We start from the raw sequence: 23,891 nt of genomic DNA on the forward strand, positions 1-23,891 counted from the left end.
CGAGGGCAGGGGGCGGTGGGACCCCGGGTCGCGCAGGCGCCTTCCTCACCCCCTCGCCTCACCCCCGCCCCGCCCCCTCCCCTCCCCGGGCGTCGGAGGGTGGCTGAAGAAGGGGGATGGCCAGCGCCGGAGCCGAGGGAGGGCCGGAGGCAGACACAAAGCCCGTCCCTCCCCTCCCCTCCCCCTCCCCGCCCCTCGCCAGCTCCTCTTCCTCCTCCTCCCGCTCCGCCCCGGCGGGGAAACCCAGCCCCGCGCTAGTCCGCGGGGCCACCGCTCGCCCCCGCCTCCAAGACCTGCGGGGAGGGCCTGCGCGAGGTAAGGGGCGGCGGCCGCGGAGACCCCACCCCTGGTGTTGGCACCCAGCACCCGGGGAGGCTCCGGGGCGCGGGCGGGGGCTGCGCGGGGTTCGAGGCGCGGGGTGCTGCTGCTCGCACTGTCTTCCCCTTCGGAGGGGACCTGGAGGGAGAGAGCGAGCGAGTGTCTTCGGGGGGCTGTGGGAAAGGGTGGGGGGGCGCCGGGGAGTGCGACGCCTGGACAGGACCAGGGTGCCCTGGGGCGACGGCGGGGCGATCGCTGGTCACGGCCGGGTCATGGAGTATCCTCAGCCGACCTCTGCGGGGGTGGAGTGAGGAGCAGCCGGAGGGTGCGGGCGCGGTGGCTCCAGGTGCCGGGTGTGTGCGTGCACGCGGGAGGAGGGGGAGGGACCTTTGTCGAGTTCTACCTGCGGGGGCCGCCTATGGGGTGTCAAGTGCGCCTCGTGCCTGGGAGCGCGGGCCGGGCCGAGGATCTCACAGCCCGGGTGCCCAGCTCCGCCCGGGTCCGTGCGCCCAGTCAGTGCACCGGGCAGACGCCCGGGTCCGAGGCTTCCTCCTACCCCCCCCCCGCCCCGCCCCGGCAGGGTCCATGAGTCCGACCTGGGGGCGCTGGGCTGTCGCGGGGATTGATGGCTACACAGCAGGAGGAGGAGGAGCCCGGGGTTCCTGCCGGGAAGGGACGGGGCCACTTGCCCATCCTCAGGCCTCCCCGCCCCCTTCTGGGCTCGGCCTCCACCCTTGGCCTCGGCTTCCACCAGCAAGGCGTCCGCCCACCCGTCACTGGGCCCCCTCCACGGTCGGGGGACAGCAGAATTTGCAGAATTCTGCTTTAAAGCCTGTGATTTGTTGCCAAGAAATACAGGGCAAGACCCGGTCCCTTGGGCCCTAAAAGGCGCCTTTCTTCGCAGAGATCTCGAACCCTTTGGGTTTTCCTAATTCAGCAGAGAAGGCTGCACACAAACCGGGCATACAGTGGAATCGTACTTTCTTGCAGGCCTGATGGTTTCCGGAACATTGGGGTTTCTTAGGAACGTGCTGTCATCAATAAGGAAACCTCAGAGCACTCTTCCAGCAACAGGACTTTGTCAATATTGAGCAAAAATAAACACTTGGCAGTACTCGGCAATTAACATGGTATTTTAAGGCAGTATTTTAAAAAATAAAATTTAATGTAAAAAATCCACATGAACAAAATACCAAATTTTAAATAAAGACAGCTTTTGTTATGCCCCTGCATTATTGTGCAATGGAGACAAGTGGTTTCCAATCACCCTGTTTGTCTGGTCCCCACCAGGGGGTTAATGAAGGTTGACAATGGCCTGCCGCAGATTAGGCAATGCTGGCTTTATATATAGTCTTTATTATTATTATTTTTTTGACTGTACAGCTTTTTATTAACTTTTTACGTAGTTCAAGTATGGGATAGTATTTTGATAGGTGTGCAGACATGTATGCATTTTCCTTTTGGCCTCAGGTTCCAGTATGTTTCTAGAACACCCTTCAATTCCCTGTGCTGGGGTACTGGACTAGCTCCATAGAGGGCGTCAGGGATCAGGGATTGGGTGGGGCCTGGAACAGTAAGGAGTCCTTGCATTTGGGACTGGAGAAGGCAGCTGGTGGTTGACAGGAATTGCGGGGTTTAGGGACTGCTCTCAGCAGTTGGAGGCTGAGGGCATGAGAGTAGAGCAACCTGCTACCAGGACCTCCTTTGGTGGCATTCTGCAGACAGGTTAGCTAAGTAGAGAAGGAGACCTAAAATAAACCACACTTGAACCCCTCACAGGGGCAGCAGGGAGGAGCTTGACTCCCTCTAGGGCTCTGGTATGTGCTTGTTTGCTAGAGAGAGCTTCCCAGCAGCCCTTCTATCCCCACATAAGGCCTCTCCTCCCCTTCTCTGAAGTCAAGGGCCACTACCCACTTCAAAGAGGAGTTCATTTCTCCAGAATCAACCTCTTTACTGGGCTGGGTCCTCTTCCTTTGCTTAGAGGAGACAGATAGCTTATTTCTCTTCTGTGTGAGGGCATGCAGCACTGGGAGGTCAGCCTTAATGGGGCCCATTCTTCACATACTCCCCACGTTATGTCATCTGGGTATTATGTCCCACTCCCCGTGTACATCCAGCCCTCGGAATGATCCTTCAAGATTCTGATGGTTTCCGCTGGGAAGGTTTCCTGACGTCCCCCCTCCTTTCCCTGATAAGACACCCCCTCAGCGCCACCACAATTCCTTGGGTAGCACTCAGGAGCGGTATGCAGGAGACCCCACTTGCCCACTGTCAACAAGGTCAAAAGCCAGATCCTAGCTCCTCCTCCCTGCCTCCAACACCAAGGAGCGGGTGTTGAAAATAATGAACAAAAGTATCCCTTGGTAAATGCACAGCAAGAAGTCCATCCTTAGCACATTGATCATATTTTTATAGCACGTTGCGAAATGCTTTTACAGATAGCACCTCAGTTGTTTTTCACCATAGTACTATTAATTCCATTTGTTAGGTGAGAAAACAGAGGCCTGGAGAGGTCAAAGCACCGAAGCTGGGACCAGGGCTCCAGGCCCAGTAGGGCATCTCGCTGAACCACAGCTGACTTGCTAGAGGTGGTTGTGCTCAGAGGTACACCCCAGGCAGTGTCTGTCGAGAGCAGAATTTAATCAAGTTGTGTTTAGGGTACAACTTTACTAAAGAATTACGATAGATAGATAGATAGACAGACAGACAGACAGACAGGCACCTGGGTGGCTCAGTCGGTTAAGTGTATGACTTTTGATTTCAGCTCAGGTCATGATCTCAGGGTCTTGAGATTAAGCCCCTACTGGGGCTCTGCACTGGGCGTGGAGCCTGCTTAAGATTCTCTCTCTCCCTCTCCCCCTCCCTGCTCGTGTGCTCTCACTCGTTCTCTTAAAAAAAAAAAAAAAAAAAAGATTCCTAAAGAGTTACAGTGATAGAATGCTAGAACACATTAGGAAAATGCTAATGTTAAGCAGGGTTTCCTCTGCAGGACTTTTTAGTGCCTGGGTCTGGGGACGAGGGACTAGACCTGGGACTCTTAAGGATGACACCATAATATCGACTGTTTGCCAATTTCATTTGGCCACAGAACATTCTTTCTCATGAAACATGTTTAGGATCCAGTGTTCCAAGGAGTCCACTTTGGAAAATGTTTAGTTGACCCCAAATGCTTTTTTAGTTCACCTTCTGACATCTAGGCAGTTTCCAGGGAGCCTTGGTGCTTCGGATAGCAAAACATCTATATTCTGGACATTAAAAAGGCTCAGTAATCATACCCCCCCCCCCCAGCCCCACCCCTTGTGAGGTATTAGTTTGCAGCTGCTGTGCGCCTGATTGACAGGAGTCCGTTCTCCAGGGTTTGGTCAGATCTGAGGGAGCCGAAGGAGTCAAATAAACAATGCAAACAGGCTCTGGGGAGCGTGTCTTCATGCTGCTTAGAAGCCGGCAGATGTCAACCAGCTTTGCCTGAGCGAGCGTGCCTCCAACGCGGCTTGTGTGTGGAATGGCAGCATAGGGATCTGGAGCCGAGACACATCTTGCTTGATCACCTCCACGGAGTGGGAAGGTGCAGCCAGGGTTTTCAGTTGTCTCACTTCCTCTCTCCCTGGGACCTGGCAGTGTGGCTTCTGTAGGATGTCTACATTTACTCATGAAAAGGTAGCTGCTGATGGGAGCCACCAGCTCGCAAGCACCCATTGTTTGGAATCTGGTGTTTTTAAGAAAGAGTTTGCCAGCAACCAGCAATTCCGCACTTGTCACGAGGGGTAACCCTGGATGTTCAGCCTTGTTTGCACTAAAGGGAGGAGGTGAACAGGGGAAGCCAGGGTTCATATTTCAGGGTTTCAGGGGAGAGTGGCGGGCTAGCAGGGCTCGCTGAGGAACCTCGGGAAAGGTGACACCATCATCAGAGGGGGCGCGGCTGCAAGCAGATATTCAAGGGTCTCCAGTGCTGATTGAACTTATCTCAAGATTTGTTTCACAGATGTTTCCAAAGCATGGAAAGGAAGTAGTCTCTGGGATCTGTACTGATCTGTATTGATTAGGGTGGTATCACAGAAGTCAAGGAAAGGTGTGTTTTGAGAAAAATGGACCTATCAGGGGTGTGTGTGTGTGTGTGTGTGTGTTTGTGTGCATGCCCTCCTGCATTTGGGACCAAGGAAGAAAGTGGGAGGGAAATAGTGAGTGTGTTGTTTTTTGTTTTTTAAATATTGTGAGTTTAAAAGTGTTGTGGAGGAAGAATTTACTCTGCCCTTCAAGATCCCTCTAGCAGGACTAAGAATCAAATAGATGGGGTTCTTGTGAGCCAGATTAACAGGAGAAAATAAAATTTAATTACATATGTACAGGGAATCCACACAGACATGAGATTCCCAAGACAGGCAACATGAGGCTAAGGAGAGGGATAGGAGGGTCTGAGGTTGCCCTATTATGCAGGTAAGTTTCTTAGGTACAGAGGCATCTCTGGTACCTGCAGGCAGTTTTCCCAAATCCGCTGGGTTTTGATTGCTTTGACGTCAAAATAATCTTCATGCCTGGTGGCCCTCCCTTGGCCCCTACAAAAGTCCTGTATGTTACCCAGGTAGAAATTTTCAATAAGCAGCTGGACAAACAGAGTCATTGGGGCATGGTGGGGACTGAAACATGGGAGCTGATGAATTTACCCACAGAGAGACCACAGGCCCAGCAGAAAGGGGTCAAAGCAGAACCTGGAAGCCCACATCCAGGAGCAGGGATGGAGTTTGTGAAGTCAGGGATGGGGATGAAGAGGAAGAACCTGCACCAGAGAGCCAGACAATCCAGAGTTTTTAAGCTGCGAGTTTGTGGCCAGCATCTGTTGTGATTGATCGGGGCCCAGTCTATCCCATGTCGTTAAGTATTTTTAATATCATCCCTGAGAAGTGTGGAGTGGCAGCTGAGACTGCGAATAGAACCACACAAGTTAATGCAGCTGCTAGCAAACCAACTCAAAAGCATTATTATTTTGAATGAATGCCTGATTAAATGACATTGCTTTTTGTGGTAGAAACAGTTTTTGAACTTGTTAATGGTTTGGCAAAAGCCTAAACAGAGTCATTTTGTTTTTTTAATTTTGTGAAAATCAGAAAATAAAGTTGGATATGGCAAGGGGGTTGTGTGGATAAGGCTATAGATACTCCATCCTGTGGGACATGTCTTATTCTGATAAAGAATCTTTGGTGGCAAGGACCCCCCTCTGAGTAACTTTAAATTCTCCCAAAAGTTGTAGGAAAGGTTATAAAGCTACACTGATTTGTATTTTGAAACCATCTATAAGAGTGTTTCAGATGATGTTGCTGTGCTTCATTAGTGTCCAAATGAGAAATAAATTCAGGAGGTATTTTAATTACTGCTGTGAGCTTATTTCTCATTTTTATTTGATCATGACATGTGGTCAAATGATAGTAAATGGAGATATTAACCTATAAGCCCTCACTCCCCTGAAATTCTCAAAAGTGGAGTATTTCATAAATCAAACTTGGTGGAAACATTTTTATTTTAGCATTTTTAATGAATTAACTATTTTAATTGAGTAGGTTAACACAATAAATGACATAAATGGACACTTTGGTTTTCACATATACGATATCGTGTTCTAGGTCAGAAATACAAAGTACCAAAATCCAATTAGCTAGTTTAAATAGGAGGTGAAATGAACTTTATTTGCTTTATAAGACATTTTTTTTTTTAAATTGATGAAATCACCAGAATTTTTAACCCCCTTGCATTTAACTCCAGTTTGATTACAAGAATACTTAAAAATGAATGGAGGCAGGTGTTTCTCCTGTGTGGTAAGCAAAGGACACCTTCATGGGTGGGATTGCCCATGAACCTTTGAGTCCCTGGAAGTGAGCCAAGATGTCCCACCGCCCCGCTGGGTGAAACCAGCTGCTGTGTCTTGGAAGACCAGCCTAGGTTTTGCCACTTCAACATGTGGTGCGAGGGTGACGTGGCATCTAAACAACACCCCTCATCCCACTATCCGGACTTTTCTCGTCTAACTACGGAGTGTTCGTGACTTTTTGTCCTACAAAAAGCTTCAGCATTTTGTAGAGTCAAATGCTTGGACTTTTCCTTTGGGTTCCTTTAACGGCTCTCGTGCCCAGAAATCCTTTCTGCATCCTCAAACAACTCACTGTTTATATTTCCTTCTAACTTCAGTGGTCTCCATTTTACAGATTTCTATAATCCTTTGGCATGTGGTTTATGAAGTAAGAATCAAGTGAACTCTTTTTCCCCCCAATAGTTTACCGAGCATCATTTGGTGACTAGATTCACCTCTCCTCGGCTCTGTAATCTGTGCCGTTTGGCAGGCAAGTCCTACTGCACCTTTATCTTTCTTTCTCTTTTTTCCAAATTCTCTTGGCAATGTCCACCATTAATTCTTCCAGGCAAACTGTATTCCATGGGGTTTGTCTGGAATTATACTAAGCCTGCACACTGATTTGGGAAGACGTGATCGTTTTTGCTCCTCTTCTAGTAAATGGCCAACTGAACGCAACCTGTAGACATTGAGTGTGTATATTCAGGCCACGCTGGCTTCTGGTTTCGGTGCTGCTGGCAGGTGTGGGGTCCTGGCTGACTTCCCGGACTCCATGGTTCCCTTGGGATCTGAGATCTGACCAGTGCAGGTGTCCCTCTGTAATTCCTGCCTCCCAGGCCCTCCCGCCTGTCAGGGATGCTTAGTGATGCTAGCGAGGAGGGGACAGTGTAGTCAGTGCCTGACTCAGGAGACAGACTTGTGCCAAATTTGACCCTGAAAACTGCTAATTAAAGTGCTTTGTTATTTTCCTTTGTGATTGTTTTTGCCCTGGCAGTTTAGGGGTCTGAATGAGAACAAAGACAGATGCTCTGTCTTTTTAAAGAAGGTGTTTTCTTTTTTTATCAAGTCTTTATTAAACAAACACAAGGGTGGTGGGGGGTGTATTTCAGAGGCTCCTCTGGATCAGCACCCTGAAGGAAGAGATTCCACTCCTGTTTTGTGGCTTCTGAGCAATGGAGCAGAAGGTGGGAGGAAGAAAGGGAGGGAGGGAGGAACCAATGAGATGAGCAGACAGGAAGGGCCCCACAAAGTTGATGAAGGTGCTTTCCTCAAAGCTTCTCACCCCTCACTAGAATGAGGTCTGATATATGAAGTTGCAGTCAGACCTGACAGCTCTTTGTCCCTCCCCCAGGGTGGGAGCCCTCCCCTGGCCATCTGTCCTTGGGGCCCCCCACCCACTCTCTCTGTATTCTGGGATTCCCGTCCTGACAGAGACTTAACACGTACTTGGTATTACACACAGTCTTTCTCTGGGCACATCTCATACCCCTTATGCCTAATATTTTCGACTAATGTCTTTCCCTAAACAGTGTACACGGTGACCTTGGGCTGTAAGGTATTGTAAATGATACAGGTAACCTATATTGTAATGTTGGTTTGGTCGATCCCTTTTTCTTAAACTGAATTTTCACTGAATTTCCTACCAGGGTTGGAGTCATATCAAAGAGCAGGGGCCAGGACAGGGCACAGTGACCTCTTTCTATTCAAGCATGCTGCGGTGGCATACAGAAGGGGCACTTTATCCTGTCCTGGGTGTCAGAAAAGGATTCACAGTGGAAGGGATTAGCTCTGACAGATGGGTTATTTGGTGATGGCTAGTAACCAGTGGGTTTCATGTAGAAGAGTGCCACGTGCAAAGAATGAGAATCAAGAGGAGGGAGGTGCATTTGGAGAAAGAACTCTCCTGATCATTATGGCTCCACTTAGAATGTGAGGTTCCTGCTTGGGCTCTGGGGAGTGTGGAGAGAGGGAAGGTGTGGTCTTGACCCTCTCACGGCTTCAGTCCAGGGAGGGAGGTGAGAGGGGGTGTGGTACCTGTGGAGGACAGTTTAGGACAGTCTCATGTCCTAAAGAATCAGACTGGGGACACGGGGAGAGTCGGGGAGGGAAACCTATCATCCGCACAGTCTTGTCACAAAGCCATGCTCAGGCTCTGCGGGGAATTGCGCCCTATTTTTGATTTAAGGAGAATCTCAGCTTTCTTTGTCTCACAGGAAATAAGGGGACGGGAAAGTTCTGGAGACTATGTAGGGCCCACCAGAGTGGCTAGATCAGAGGCCAGCTGCCTGGAGTAGTTCTACCCCTGTATCAGTCAGTCTTTGGCCAAGGGCTGCCCCTTGCACTTCAGCTCTCTCTGCATGAAGGCAGAGCAGGTCCCATCAGCCTGAAGCCATCCTCCCACAGAAATGGGTGCTAGCCTAGGGAGGGAAAATGGTAGAGGGGTCTGAGGGCACATGGGCAGACCACTAGCAGCATCTGTCCCTATGTGGGATGCTTGTTCTCAACCTCCCAGCCAGGGGAGGGCAGACAGTTGGGAAGAATTAGCCCCCCTTCATTTCTTGTGATGGTATGAAGAGCAAGAGTTCCTTATTAACCCTCTGCCATGAGGCTTATGCCTCCATGGCCCATGAGTGGGCACACTGGCCCACCAGAAACCATCTTCGATGCTTCCCAGCTGTGTTTATTTCCCACAGTTTTACTGCAGATGTTTATGTCCTCAGATCATATTAGAAATACTCAGTGTAATCACAGGATGCCTATAACTATGTAAATGTCCTTCTTGGACATAGTTAGCTTATTGTATCTACAATCATTGGCTCCTGGTTCCTTGAAGACTGGGGAAGTGTAGGATGGAGGACATCGAGAACCGTAGGTCTAGGAAACCAGAGAACATTTAGATCTGAAGGAGAATTTCTTAATCATGTCAGGAAATGGCACCCAACACCCTCACTGTCCAGGCCAGTCGTTTGTCAAATTCTTGCTCCATAAATACATGTAATCATCAGAGAGCATATGCACCTCCTGCCTCCATCCTTTCTGCCCCATGGCCACCATCATCCTCTCCTCCCATTTCTGGTGGGTGCAGGGCATAAGACAATGGGATATGTGATTTGTTTCAAACTAGCCAATCACAGACAGCCTCAGAGAAGAAGCACACTGTTACCAGGGAGTTGCAATCTAACATGCAGATCCTCCCGTGATGTCCCACCAGTAGGAGAACTCCATGCATCTGCTCTTCTGAACGTGCAGCACCTGGAATAATGGTTGAGACAGAGAAGTCAGAATAACATGGCAGGACCCTGTGGAATCTGTTGAGATTTTAAGCATCATGGTTCAGGATCTCAAGAGATACATCATGATAAGGTATAATTTGGATGATTGATATAAGGTAGAAATCAATCCCTTTTAGTTTTTTCTAAGGCATTTTTCATTTAGTGTAAGAATCAAGAAACCAGGGTGCCTGGGTGGCCCAGTCAGTTAAGTGTCTGCCTTTGGCTCAGGTCATGATCCCAGGATGCTGGGATCAAGTCCTGCATCGGGCTCCCTGCTCCCTCTTCCTCTGCCCCTCTCCTCTGCTCTTGCTCTCTCTCACTCTCAAAATAAGTAAATAAAATCTTAAAAAAAAGAATCAAGAAACCATTAAAATCATAATTGCAAGAGGAAAAAGTGATCAGCTGTAAGGATGAAAGAAAATGAATAGCACAAAAGTGCAACATTTTAGCTACTATTTTACCATGAATCCATGTAAACTTGTGAGTCTTAGCTGGTCTTTAATATGGAGGAATTCTTTACACATCCCATGAAAGACAGTATATAACAAAGGTGTGAAAGGCTTAAAGCCTTCGGGGAAAGCCGTACTCAGTTGTTCCAGAGGGGAAAAGAGCCTGGTATAAGAACCAAGACTTCATAGTTCTCAAGGATTAATATTGCTTTTATAAAATAAACATCATTTTAGAAATAGTGATAAAAATCGATAAACATAGCAAAATAGTTGTTGAAGGCTGATTGAACTGAAGGTACCTTACAACAGTATGATTTAGTATTACTTACATAACAAAACTGCCTTTGAGGGAAATTTTCTTTTGGTGAATGCTGGGAAGACTGACCAAAATACGATACCATTTGACTTCAAAATTTTTATACACCATACGAAAAGCCTACCACAGAAGCAAGGAGAGTGCCTTCTGACCAATAAAACATTTTCTGATAAAACATTCAACAGAACATCTCTGCAAATGAACGTTGGTGAGGGAGCACAGTTTGCCTTGCCCTTAGTCTTGAGGAGGAATTAGGAAATCTTGTTTCTCTTGCAGAGTTGCTTTGGTTCAGCCACAAACAGGCTCTACAATCCATTTACCCTGCAACCTGGTCACTGTCCCTTATCTGCATCTGCCTCCTTCCTAGCGTGGATTCCATGGTCTGGGATTAGACCTTTGCATATACCTTCTTTGTCTTGCCTGCTCTCTCAGGAGACTCCCCTGCCTGAACCTAACCTTGGTGGAGATACACCTTCCCTAGTCAGTGCCTGTACCAGGCAGGTGGATGTGGATGTGGATGTTCCATTTTTCTTAACCCATCCACTCTCCTGCTCAGATCAGTCTTTGACAAACTTTTTTTTTTTTTTAAATCACATCCATATATATATATATATATATAGGAGTGATACAAAGTTTGGGGAACTAACACTTACTATATTTCCCTTTCCCTCTGATCCTGTCGGTTTCATTTACTTAAAATGTTCCAGTGGCAACCTTCTAAATCGATTTCACAACTCACTAATAGGCTTTCAAAAAAAAATGCCTTCGATTATTATTTCACTTGGATTCCTCCCTTCTCAGACTTCCCAAACCCTCCTCGCTCTCAGTTGATGACCTTACTTCTTATTTCACGGAGAAACTAGAATGAATCCGAAGAACTTCCATCAATCCCCACTTAAAACTACCACCAGACCTGCACCTCTGTCCACATGTGCTGCCCCAGGTCTGCCCCAAAGCATAAAGCATTCGTACTCCTCTAGGGGGTCCACCCCTCGGCTGGTTCGGCAGATTCCGACTTTGCTTGCATACTCAAGGACATTATTCCAGCAGTTGTCCCCTGTCTGTCCTGGATCATCAAGTCTTCCCCCACCACCACCCCCCTTGGGTCATTTCCATCCAGGGCACAATCATCCTGCAGTATTGCCCATCTTTAGAGAACCTACCTTGACCCCACATCCGCTGCCAGCTCCTGCCTTCTCGACTTGGCTTTACAACAGAGCCTTCCATTCTTTCCTATATTCAGTCCCGTGAAGGTGTTGCCTGCTGTACTGATCTTGTCAAGGTCCCCATGACCTCCATGTTGGCAAATCCGGTGGTCAGTGTTTGGTCCCCATCTCTTTCAATTTTCCAGCAGCATCTGAACACAGTACCTGTCCTTCCTTCTTACAAATACTTAGCTGTGGAGACTACACTTTCTCTTGCTTCTCCTACTTCACTGGGGGCTTCTCAGCCTCCTTTGCTAGCTTCTTCTCATTTCCTTGATCCCTAAACATCAGAGTGCCTTGGGGCTTGGTCCCTGGGTCTCTTCTCCTTCCCACTGATATCTGTGCTAGGTGAACTCCTCCAGCCCTGCTGCTTTAAATACCTTGTGTGTGTGGATGGTCTCCAGATGAGGTCCCTCCCCTGAACACAGCCTCTGTAGCATATCCAGTGGTTTTCGTGGTATGTCCACGTAGTCTCATGGGAATCACAGACTGAACGTGTCCCAAACAACCTCCATGTCCTGCTCCTCATCATTTCCCCATCTCAGCAAATGGCTCTATTCCAGGTTTTCAGGCTCAGCACCTTGGGCTCCCTAACCCCCCACCGATACCCCACATGCAGTCCGTCAGCAGTGTTGTCAGCTCTGCCTTCCAAATAGATCCCTTTCTGACTGCTTCTCACCATCCCACTGCTGCCACCTCGAAGCCCGCATCATCTCCCACCTGGAATCTTCCAGTATCCACCTCACTGATCTTGCTTTGTTCTTGCCTCCCAGCCATGTTTTTGTGAACATGTTCACGGCCATCTTTTAAAAACGTAAGTCAGAGCCTTTCATATCCCTCCAGTTTCCATCTCATTCAGAGTAAAATCCACAAGGTCCTCTGCCACCTGCCAGGCCCCTGTCCACTCCTTACCATTCCTGTCCGCTTACCTTGGGCTCTCCTTACCATGCCTGTCCGCTGCTCACTGGTCTAGCCACACCAGCCTCCTTGCCCAAGTCCGGAGGCCTGCGCCCCCCTGTGCCTCCACACTGGCTCTTCCTTGGCTTGGGATTTATCTTTCCACATACCCATGTGACCCGCCCTTCACTTCCTTCTGGTCTCTTCCGAACGTCCCGAGAGAAGGTGGCCCTGAGCACCTCATATAAAATAGTAAACCTTCATCCCACCCTCATGACCCACTCCATCCCTATGCCCTGCCTTATTTTTCATCAAGCATTTATTTTCGCATGATATAGATTAGGAAAGTCAAGGTTTTGGCTGTTTTGTTCCATGTTGCCTCCTCAGCACCTAGAATAGCGCCAGCATAGAAATACTTGTTAATAAATATGTGATGAATGCCACATTGAAGGCAGAAAGGTGCCTGAGGCCTTTGGCTAAAGAGGCCAAAATATCCCTTTGGGCTAAAAAGAAGAGTGTGCCTTGTTCTGAGGAAGCCTTCATCAGTTCCAGCAGGACATATTTCATGCTCAGTTCCACAGTGCAAGGCCTCGTGGGTCACACAGAAGAATCAGGAGGGAGATGGGCTACGAAAGTCCTTCTTCTTTATCCTTTTCCCCAAACCCCAAGAAAAATTTCTGCAAGGGAGAATTTTTTAAAATTACAGGTCGTATTCCAATTAAGTTTGAGATAAAAAATTTAGAAATTTAAATGTAACCCGCCTCTGAGGATGGCACTGGGGGACAGTAATGCGCTGAAGCTAGCAAAGGGGCCAGACTCCTGAGAGTCGCTTAACTTCTGAGGAGAAATTGCTCCTGCAAATGCTGGTTATAGACCGGTTTTCAACCCATGTGCCTGGCTGGTGGAGCTAAGCGGGACCAGTTATGTACGACTTGTGGGCTCAATGCAAATGAAAATGGAGCGCCTTGTCTAAAAATTATGAAAAATTCCAAGGTGGTATCAGCAGAGCATTAAACTAAGAATGGAGCCCTTCTGGGAACATGGGTCACACATCCCAAAGCCAGTCCTGGAGCCCTGCAGAGCATGAGATGTAAACTTCCACTGACAGGAGCTCCGAGGTCCCCATTAATAATTATATCAGCTGAAGGTACGGAGTGCCCAGCATGTGGCCGACCCTGTGCCCAGCTCACACATGCTGACCTCATTTCAGAATCTTAACCAGCCTGTGAGGTGATCACCTCATGTATCATCCCCTTGGTATCCATGAAGTAGTTTTAATTTCCCTCTTTTTTCATATTGTAGAAACTGAGGCACAGAGAGGTTAGGTAACTTGTCTGTGATCACAAAGCACAAAATGGAAGAACCACAATTCAAAACAGGTCTGTCAGATACCAGGACCTAAGTTCTTAGCAACTACCCTGTAATATCTTTACAGATACCTCCATGCAGAAAGAGGAAGCTGTATTAGTTTCCTAAGGCTGCCCTAACAAAGTACCACAAACTGAGTGGCTTAGAACAACAGAAATCACTTGCCTCCTAGTTCTGGAGGCCAGAAGTCTGAAAGCCAGGTGTCAGCCAGCAGGACCACGCTCCCTCTGAAGGAGCAGGGAAGAAACTGTTCCTTCCTTGCCTCTCCCAGCTTCTGGTAGCCTCAGGCATTCCTGGGCCTGCAGACCTGGGGCCTCTGGCCGGCATCCTCACAGGGCCTTCTCCCCTGTGTCTTCAGGTCGCCTTCCCTCCCTGCAGAGTTGCCTGTCCAGTGTCCCCTTTTTATAAGCATACCAGTCATTGGACGAGGGACCGTCCCTCACGACTTCATCTTGACTAAATCGGCATAGACCCTATTTCCAGATATGGGCACATTCTGTGTACTGGGGATTAGGACTCCCATAGATCTTTTCAGTGGGTTGGAGCGGGGGCACACAATGAACCCATCACAGGGGGTAAAGTAGAGACTGATCACATATCCGGGAATGGTGACCAACGCAGCCGATCAGAAGAGACATTCTCAGTAGTAAGTCATTAACTACATGGTCAAAGTGCCTGACAGGAATCACCTCTCTCCTGCCCTGTTCCACCAGGGCAGGGAGCCCTCAGCACCCTCTCAGGAGTGGGTTAATGCCAAGCATGGTCGCTGATGGCTTAAAGAAGTGGGCAAGCAGAGTGGGTGGTTCTTGACCATTGATTTGGAGATGAGCTGTCCATTCCACCTCCGCAGCTGGTTTCAGTCATCTCCTGATTGGCACTGTTGGGTGCCGGGGCCTCCTGAGAGGCGGGTGCTAGATGAGCTACAGCTTCGCCTCCTGCTGGTTTAGGGTGTGCTAGAGGCCAGGTGAGTCTGGGAGATGAGTAACAGAACCTCAAAGTTTCCAATAATACGTTAAAAAATAACATCATTGAGTGTGTAAAAATAAAATAATAGAATGATTTTCTGTAGGCATTTTCAATTCCTTCATGTGCCCCAAAGGCAGAAGACAAGGGGAAATCATAGCTTTTCCTGAATAAATATTCCTCTCCCATCCTCTGTAGTCTCTGGCTCTTGATCTTTTCCCCACTTTTTCTCTACTTGCAAAAATATTGCTTTTATCACTTGCTACTCTAAGAAAAATACAGTGTGCCCAGTTCACATTCCTATCTGACTTCCTTTGGAAATCTAAGTCGGGGTTGGTTGAGTGCTTTGTGTTGCACTCTGGCCCTGTCCTCTCAAGCAATCCCCAGGCTCCCTCTCCTGCTTCAGTGAACTGTGCTTGGTGGCTGGGGTCAGGAAGGGAGAAGTGACACTCGAGTCGGGTTAGATGCACTATGTGAGCTGAGTTCAGGAACTTGAGCTTTGCCTTGACCAGATCTCTGGGAGAAAAAAGAGGGGAACCTGCAAAGGCCTCCAAATCCTGCCTGTGTATGAGAGTAGTTATTCCACAGACAGAACCCCAGGGTTAGAACAAAAGAACCCCCAAGGTCATAGAGACTGGTGCTGGTCAGCGGAAAGCAAGGACATGACCATGAGTTTTATATAAAACTAAATTGATGCCTTTTAAATTATATGTACATAATATGTTATGAATTATATAATATTATAGAATATATTTTACTATTTTATTTTTGCACACTCCATGACGTTATTTTTTTATTTTAATTCAATTAGCCAACATATAGTACACCATTAATTTTTGATGTAGTGTTCAGTGATTCATTAGTTGCATATAACACCCAGTGCTCATCACATCACACGCCCTCCTTAATGCCCATTCCCCAGTCATCCCATCCCCGCCCCCCCCTGTAACCCTCAGTTTGTTTCCCAGAGTCAAGAGTCTCTCATGGTTTGTCTCCCTCTCTGATTTCTTCCCATTCAGTTTTCCCTCCCTTACCCTATTGTCCTCTGCACTGTTCCTTATGTTCCACATATGAGTGAAACCATGTAATTGTCTTTCTCTGCTTGACTTATTTCACTGAGCATAATACCCTCCAGTTCCATACACGTCGGTGTAAATGGTAGGTATTCATCTTTTCTGATGCCTGAGTAATATTCCATTGTATATATGAACCACATCTTCTTTATCCATTCATCTATTGGTGGACATCTGGGCTCTTTCCATAGTTTGGCTGTTGTGGACATTGCTGCTATAAACCTTGGGGTGCAGGTGCCCCTTCGGATCACTACATTTGTATCTTTCGGGTAAATACCCAGTAGTGCGATTGCTGGGTTGTAGGGTAGCTCTGTTTTCAACTTTTTGAGGAATCTTCATACTGTTTTCCAGAGTGGCTGCACCAGCTTGCATTCCCACCAACAGTGTAAGAGGGTTCCCCTTTCTCCACAACCTCACCAACATTTGTTGTTTCCTGTCTTGTTAATTTTAGCCATTCTGACAGATGTGAGGTGGTATCTCATTGTGGTTTTGATTTGTATTTCCCTGATGACAAGTGAGGTGGAGCATTTTTTCATGTGTCAGTTGGCCATTTGTATGTCTTCTTTGGAGATAAATCTGTTCATGTCTTCTGTCCATTTCTTGACTGGATTTTTTATTTTTTGGGTGTTGAGTTTGATAATTTCTTTATGGATTTTGGATACTAGCCCTTTATCTGATAAGACATTTGCAAATATCTTCTCCCACTCTATAGGTTGCATTTTAGTTTTGTTGACTGTTTCCTTTGCAGAAGCTTTTTATCCTGATGAAGTCCCAATAGTTCATTTTTTCTTTTGTTTCCCTTGCCTTTAGGGATGTGTCTTGCAAGAAGTTGCTGCAGCTGAGGTCCATGATGTCATTTTTAACAGTGACGTGATCACAGTCACTGTATTATTAGGAACCTTGAGGTTCTGTTACTCATCTCTCAGAGTCATCCGGCCTCTAGCACACCCTAAACCAGCAGGAGGCGAAGCTGTAGCTCATCTAGCACCCGCCTCTCAGGAGGCCCCGGCACCCAACAGTGCCAATCAGGAGATGACTGAAACCAGCTGCGGAGGTGGAATGGACAGCTCATCTCCAAATCAATGGTCAAGAACCACCCACTCTGCTTGCCCACTTCTTTAAGCCATCAGCGACCATGCTTGGCATTAACCCACTCCTGAGAGGGTGCTGAGGGCTCCCTGCCCTGGTGGAACAGGGCAGGAGAGAGGTGATTCCTGTCAGGCACTTTGACCATGTAGTTAATGACTTACTACTGAGAATGTCTCTTCTGATCGGCTGCGTTGGTCACCATTCCCGGATATGTGATCAGTCTCTACTTTACCCCCTGTGATGGGTTCATTGTGTGCCCCCACTCCAACCCACTGAAAAGATCTATGGGAGTCCTAATCCCCAGTACACAGAATGTGCCCATATCTGGAAATAGGGTCTATGCCGATTTAGTCAAGATGAGGTCATGAGGGGGTCCCTCATCTGGTGACTGGTGTGCTTATAAAAAGGACAGGTGACTCTGCAGGGAGAGAAGGTGACCTGAAGCTGTCCTCTCAAGCAATCCCCAGGCTCCCTTTCCTGCTTCAGTGAAGTGTGCTTGGTAGCTGGAGTCAGGAAGGGAGAGGTCCTATGCGGATGCTGGCAGAGATGGCAGGGACCAGAGGCCCCAGGTCTGCAGGCCCAGGAATGCCTGAGGCTACCAGAAGCTGGGAGAGGCAAGGAAGGAACAGTTTCTTCCCTGCTCCTTCAGAGGGAGCGTGGTCCTGCTGGCTCACACCTGGCTTTCAGACTTCTGGCCTCCAGAACTAGGAGGCAAGTGATTTCTGTTGTTCTAAGCTATTCAGTTTGTGGTACTTTGTTAGGCAAGTCAGCAGTCTAAGGACTATTTGTATCAGGTGACCCACCATTGTTTAGGTGGGTGTGGGGCTCTGCATGCAGGATCCCATCCTCCAAGTGTGGTCCAAGCCTCTGGCTCTGCTCCTGCCCTGGCTGTTGAGAAATGCCTGGATCTGGTTTTACAGTGCGCCTCTGGAATAAGAATGCTAATGCTAACAAGTATTTCTGTGATGCTTATAGTTTATTAAAGACTTTACCAGGCATTCGCAAGCCTCATTCCTTTCTGTGCCCTGAGGTTTACCAGTAATTTCTTTGCAGTTACTTGGTAACATAGGAAAAAGGGTGTGGGAAGGAGGTAGGAGTATGAAGGGGAAGGTCAGGAAGGGAATATCCCCTTCCCCCCCATCTTTTATTTGTAAGGCCCTATTGCTGGTGGACTGCCAAATTCTCATCTTTCTAAAAAATTATTTAAATTCAATTTAGTTAACATATATGTATTATTAGTTTTGGGGGTAGGATTTAGTGATTCATCAGTTGCATATAACTCCCAGTGCTCATCACATCACGTGCCCCGCTTAATGCCCATCATTCAGCTACCTCATCCCTCCACACACCTTCCTTCCAGCAACCTTCAGTTTGTTTCCTAAAGTTAAGAGTCTCTTACGGTTTACCTCCCTCTCTGTTTTCATCTTATTTCATTTTTCCTTCCCTTACCCTATGTTCATATGTTTTGTTTCTTAAATTCCACATATGAGTGAAATTATATGGTATTTGTCTTTCTCTGACTGACTTATTTTGCTCAGTGTAATACCCTCTACTTCCATCCATGTTATTGCGAATGGCAAGATTTCATTCTGTTTGATGGCTGAGTAATATTCCATTTTACACACACACACACACACACACACACACACGCACATTACATCTTCTTTATCTATTCATCTGTCGATGGACATCTGGGCTTTTTCCATAGTTTGGCTATTGTGGATATGGCTGCTATAAACATTGGGGTGCAGGTGCCCCTTCAGATCACTATGTTTGTATCCTTTGGATAAATACCTAGTAGTACAATTGCTGGGTCATAGGGTAGCTCTTATTTTTAACTTCTTGAGGAACCTCCGTACTGTTTTCCAGAGTAGCCGCACCAGTTTGCATTCCCCATCAACAGTGTAAGAGGGTTCCCCTTTCTTCGCATCCTTGCCAACATGTGTTGTTTCCTGAGTTGTTAATTTTAGCGATTCTAACTGGTGTGAGGTGGTATCTCATTGTGGTTTTGCTTTGTATTTCCCTGATGCTGAGTGATGTTGAGTATTTTTTCATGTTCTGTTGGCCATTTGTATGTCTTCTTTGGAGATATATCTGTTCATGTCTTCTGTCCATTTCTTGACTGGATTTTTTATTTTTTGAATATTGAGTTTGATAAGTTCTTTATAGATTTTGGGTACTAGCTCTTTATCTGATAAGACATTTGCAAGTATCTTCTCCCATTCCATAAGTTGCCTTTTAGTTTTGTTGACTGTTTCCTTTGCTATGCAAGAGTTTTTTATCCTGATGAAGTCCCAATAGTTCATTTTTTCTTTTGTTTTCCTTGCCCCTGGAGATGTGTCTAGCAAGAAGTTGCTGCGGCCAAGGTCAAAGAAGTTGCTGCCTGTGTTCTCCTCTAGGATTTTGATGGATTCCTGTCTCATATTTAGGTCTTTCATCCATTTTGAGTTTATTTTTGTGTATGATGTGAGAGAGTGGTCCATTCTGCATGTGGCTGTCCAATTTTCCTAGCACCATTTGTTGAAGAGGCTTTTTTCCATTGGATATTCTTTTCCTGCTTTGTTGAAGATGAGTTGACCGTAGAGTTGAGGGTCCCTTTCTGGAGACCTCTGGGTTCTCTCTTCTGTTCCATTGATCTGTGTGTCTGTTTTTGTGAATACCATACTGTCTTGATGATTACAGCTTTGTAATTCAGCTTGAAGTCCAGAACTGTGATGCCTCCAGCTTTGGTTTTCTTTTTCAACATTACTTTGGCTATTCGGGGTCTTTTGTGGTTCCATACAAATTTTAGGATTGTTTGTTCCAGCTCTGTGAAAAATGCTGATGGTATTTTGATAAGGATTGCATTGAATATGTAGATTGCTTTGGGTAGCATAGACATTTTAACAATATTTGTTCTTCCAGTCCATGAGCATGAATGTTTTACATTCCTTTTTTTTTTTTTTAAAGGTTCTGTTAATTTACTTGAGACAGAGAGAGGTGGGGGAGGCCCAAGTTGCGGGGGAGGGGTAGAGAGAGAGGAAGAAGAAGACTCCCCGCTGAGCAGGGAGATGGATGCAGGGCTCAATCCCAGGACCCTAAGATCATGACCTGAGCTGAAGGCAGATGCTTAATGGACTGAGCCATGTTTTTTCATATCTTTCTGTCTTCCTAAATTTCTTTCATAAGTGTTCTATAGTTTTCAGAGTACAGATCCTTTACCTCTTTGGTTAGGGTTATTCCTAGGTATCTTATGGTTTTTGGTGCAGTTGTAAATGGGACTAATTCCTTGATTTCTGTTTCTTCTGCTTCATTGTTAGTGTATAGAAATGCAAATGACTTCTGTGCATTGATTTTATATCCTGCAACTTTGCTGAATTCCTTTATCAATTCTAGCAATTTGGGAGTTTTCTCCATAGAGTATCATGTCATCTGCCAAGAGTGAAAATTTGACATCTCTTTGCCAATTTGGATGCCTTTTATTTCTTTTTGTTGTGTGATTGCTGAGACTAGGACTTCCAGTACTATGTTGAAGAACAGTGGTGAGAGTGAACATCCTTGTCATGTTCCTGACCTTAAGGGAAAAGCTCTCAGTTTTTCCCCAATGAGGATGATATTCACTGTGTGTCTTTCGTATATGGCTTTTATGATGTTGAGGCATGTTCCCTCTATCCCTACGAAAGTTTTTTTTTTTTTTATCAAGAAAGGATGCTGTATTTTGTCAAATGCTTTTTCTGCGTCTATTGAGAGGATCATATGGTTCTCATCCTTTCGTTTATTAATGTAGAGCATCACATTGATTGATTTGTGGATGTTGAACCACCCCTGCAGCCCAGGAATAAATCCCACTCAGTCGTGGTGAATAATCCTTTTAATCTACTGTTGGGTCCTATTAGCTAGTATCTTGGTGAGAATTTTTGCATCCATATTCATCAGGCATATTGGTCTGTAATTCTCCTCTGTGGTGGGGTCTTTGTCTGGTTTTGGGATTAAGGTAATGTTGGCCTCATAGAATGCATTTGGAAGTTTTCCTTCCATTTCTATTTTTTTTGAACAGTTTCAGAAGAACAGGTATTAATTCTTCTTTAAATGTTTGGTAGAATTCCCCTGGGAAGCCACCTGGCCCTGGAGTCTTGTTTGTTGGGAGATTTTTGATTACTGATTCAATTTCTTTGCTGGTTATGGGTCTGTTCAGGTTTTCCATTTCTTCCTGTTTCAATTTTGGTAGTTTGTTTCTAGGAATTTATCCATTTCTTCCAGACTGCCTAATTTGTTGGCATATAATTGCTCATAATATTCTCTTAGAAGTGTTCATATTTCTTTGGTGTTGGTTGTGATCTCTACTCTTTCATTCATGATTTTATTTATTTGGGTCCTTTTTCTTTTCCTTTTGGTAAGTCTGGCTCAGGGTTTATCAATCTTATTAATTCTTTCAAAGAACCAGTTCCTAGTTTCATTGATCTGTTCTACTGTTGTTTTGTTTTATTTTGTATGTTATTGATTTCTGCTCTAATCTTTATGATTTCCCTTCTTTTGCTGGACTCAGGCTTTATTTGCTGTTCTTTTTCCAGCTCCTTTAAGTGTAAGGTTAGGTTGTATATTTGAGACTTTTCTTGCTTCTTGACAGCCTGTATTGCTATATACTTCCCTCTTAGGACCACCTTTGCTGCATCCCAAAGGTTTTGAACTGTCGTGTTTTCATTTTCATTTGCTTCCATATATTTTTTTAATTCTTCTTTAATTTCCTGTTTGACCCATTCATTCTTTAGTAGGATGCTCTTTAACCTCCATGTATTTGTGGTCCTTCCAAATTTCTTTTTGTGGTTGACTTCAAGTTTCATAACATTGTGGTCTGAAAGTATGCATGGTATGATCTCAATCTTTTGGTACTGGTTGAGAGCTGATTTGTAACCCAGTATGTGATCTATCCTGGAGAATGTTCCATGTGCACTAGAAAAGAATGTGTATTCTGCTGCTTTAGGATGAAATGCTCTGAATATATCTGTTAAGTCCATCTGATCCAGTGTGTCATTCAAAGCCCTTGTTTCCTTGTTGATCTTCTGCTTAGATGATCTGTCCATTGCTGTGAGGGGGGTGTTAAAGTCCCCTAAAGTATTATTATCAATGAGTTTCTTTAATTTTGTTATTAATTGGTTTATATATGTGGCTACTCCTACATTAGGGGCATAAATATTTACAGTTGTTAGATCTTCTTGTTGGATAGACCCATTTATTATGATACAGTGTCCTTCATCTCTTAGTATAGTTTTTGGTTTAAAATCTAGTTTTTCTGATATAAGGATGGCTACTCCAGTTTTCTTCTGATGTCCATTAGAATGAGAAATGGTTCTCCACCCCTTCACTTTCAATCTGGAGGTTTCTTTCAGTCTAAAACGATTCTCTTATAAGCAGCATATTGATGGGTCTTGTTTTTTTATCCAATCTGTGTCTTTTGATTGGAGTATTTAGTCCCCTTACATTCAGAGTAATTATTGAAAGATATGAATTTAGTTCCATGGTATTACCTGTAAAGTCACTGTTCCTGTAGATTGTCTTTGTTCGTTTCTGATCTTTGTTACTTTTGGGGACATTCTCTGCTCAAAGTATCCCCTTTAATATTTCTTGCAGGGCTGGTTTAGTGTTCACAAATTCCTTTAGTTTTTGCTTGTCCTGGAATCTCTTGATCTCCCCTTCTATTCTGAATGACAGCCTTGCTGGATAAAGTGTTCTTGGCTGCATATTTTTCCCACTTAGCTCATTGAATATACCATGCAGTCCTTTCTGGCCTGCCAGGTCTCTGTGTACAGGTCTGCTGCCAGCCTTGTGTGTCTACCCTTGTAGGTTAATGACCTCTTGTCCCAAGCAGCTTTCAGGATTTTCTTTTTATCTTTGCAGTTTGCAAGCTTTGCTGTAATACGTTGAGGTGTTGATCTATTTTTGTTAATTTTGAGGTGGGTTCTCTGTGCCTGCTAAACTTGAATGCCTGTTTTTTTCCCCAGATTAGGGAAGTTCTCAGCTATAATTTGTTCAAATAAACCCCTGCCCCTTTCTCCCTTTCTCCTGCTCCTTATCTTCGGGGACTCCTATCATACAGATATTATTTTGCTTTATGGAATCACTCAGTTCTACTTTTGTGATCTAATAGGTTTCTTTCTCTCTTCTTTTCAGCTTCCTTATTTTCCATCATTTTATCTTCTATATCACTGATTTGCTCTTCTGATTTGTTCATCCTCGTTTTTATGTCCTTCACTTGGGACTGCATCTCGGTAACAGCATTTTTAATTTTGGTCTGACTATATTTTAGTTCTTTTATTTCTACAGTAAGGGATTCTCTAGTGTCTTATATGCTTTTTTCTAGCCCACCTAGTATCTTTATAATCGTTGTTTTACATTCTAGTTCAGACATCTTACTTATATCCATTTTGAGTAAATCCCTGGCAGTGAGTACTACCTCCTGTTCTTTCTTTTGGGGTTAATTTCTCCATCTTGTTATTTTGTCCAGAAAAGAAAAGAAGAAAGAAAGAGAAAACAACAACAAAAAAAGAAAAAAAGCCAACAACAACAAAGAAACACTAGATCATGGGTATGTTTTCATCTGCTTGTTAAAAGAAATTAGATCCCAAAATAAGAAAGAAAGAAAAACATAAATGTGTGTGTGTATGTGTATTTGAAAATAAAATAAAACACAATGAAAGTAAACAAAAAATAAAATATATATAAAGTATATATAAAAATTAAATAAGAATAAAAAAGAATTGAAAAAATAAGAAAATAACTGAGAAAATAATACTAAAAGTCTAAGGAATAAAAATACAAAGAATGCTATATACTGTTTTCCCCAAGAGCTGAAGCTTTGTGGCCCTCTATGATCAGCAAACTTGTTGTGGTGAGCGAGTTGTTTATGCTGGTCTTCTGGGCAAGGGGCCTGTTGCACTGATTCTCAGGTGGACTTGCCCTAGTGGAAGTGCACCTCCAGTGAGCAGAGAGGCAGGACTTTGTGTAAGTGGCTCCAGATTGCACTAGGTGGTGCTGTTTTGCTCCCTGACTGCTTTCAGCACAGATAGGCAAGATGAATATGGCAGTGCCCCACTCTCTAGCCCTGAAGCTGAAAGTTCACATCTCC

The 23,891-nt window shown here is 45.4% G+C and overlaps 1 protein-coding gene across 1 annotated transcript in view; it reads left to right on the forward strand.

Annotated features, from left to right (window-relative positions):
• The first annotated feature begins 235 nt into the window (after nt 1-235).
• Nucleotides 236-23,891, forward strand: part of RIN2 (Ras and Rab interactor 2) — a 235,537-nt gene continuing 211,881 nt past the window's right edge. Inside the window, exon 1 of the mRNA XM_032420091.1 lies at nt 236-315. The gene's annotated coding sequence lies outside the window, so the exon portion shown is untranslated. The remainder of the gene's footprint in view (nt 316-23,891) is intronic.

This window comes from Phoca vitulina, unplaced genomic scaffold, assembly GCF_004348235.1.
Source record: "Phoca vitulina isolate PV1807 unplaced genomic scaffold, GSC_HSeal_1.0 scaffold22, whole genome shotgun sequence".
Lineage (NCBI taxonomy): Eukaryota > Metazoa > Chordata > Mammalia > Carnivora > Phocidae > Phoca > Phoca vitulina.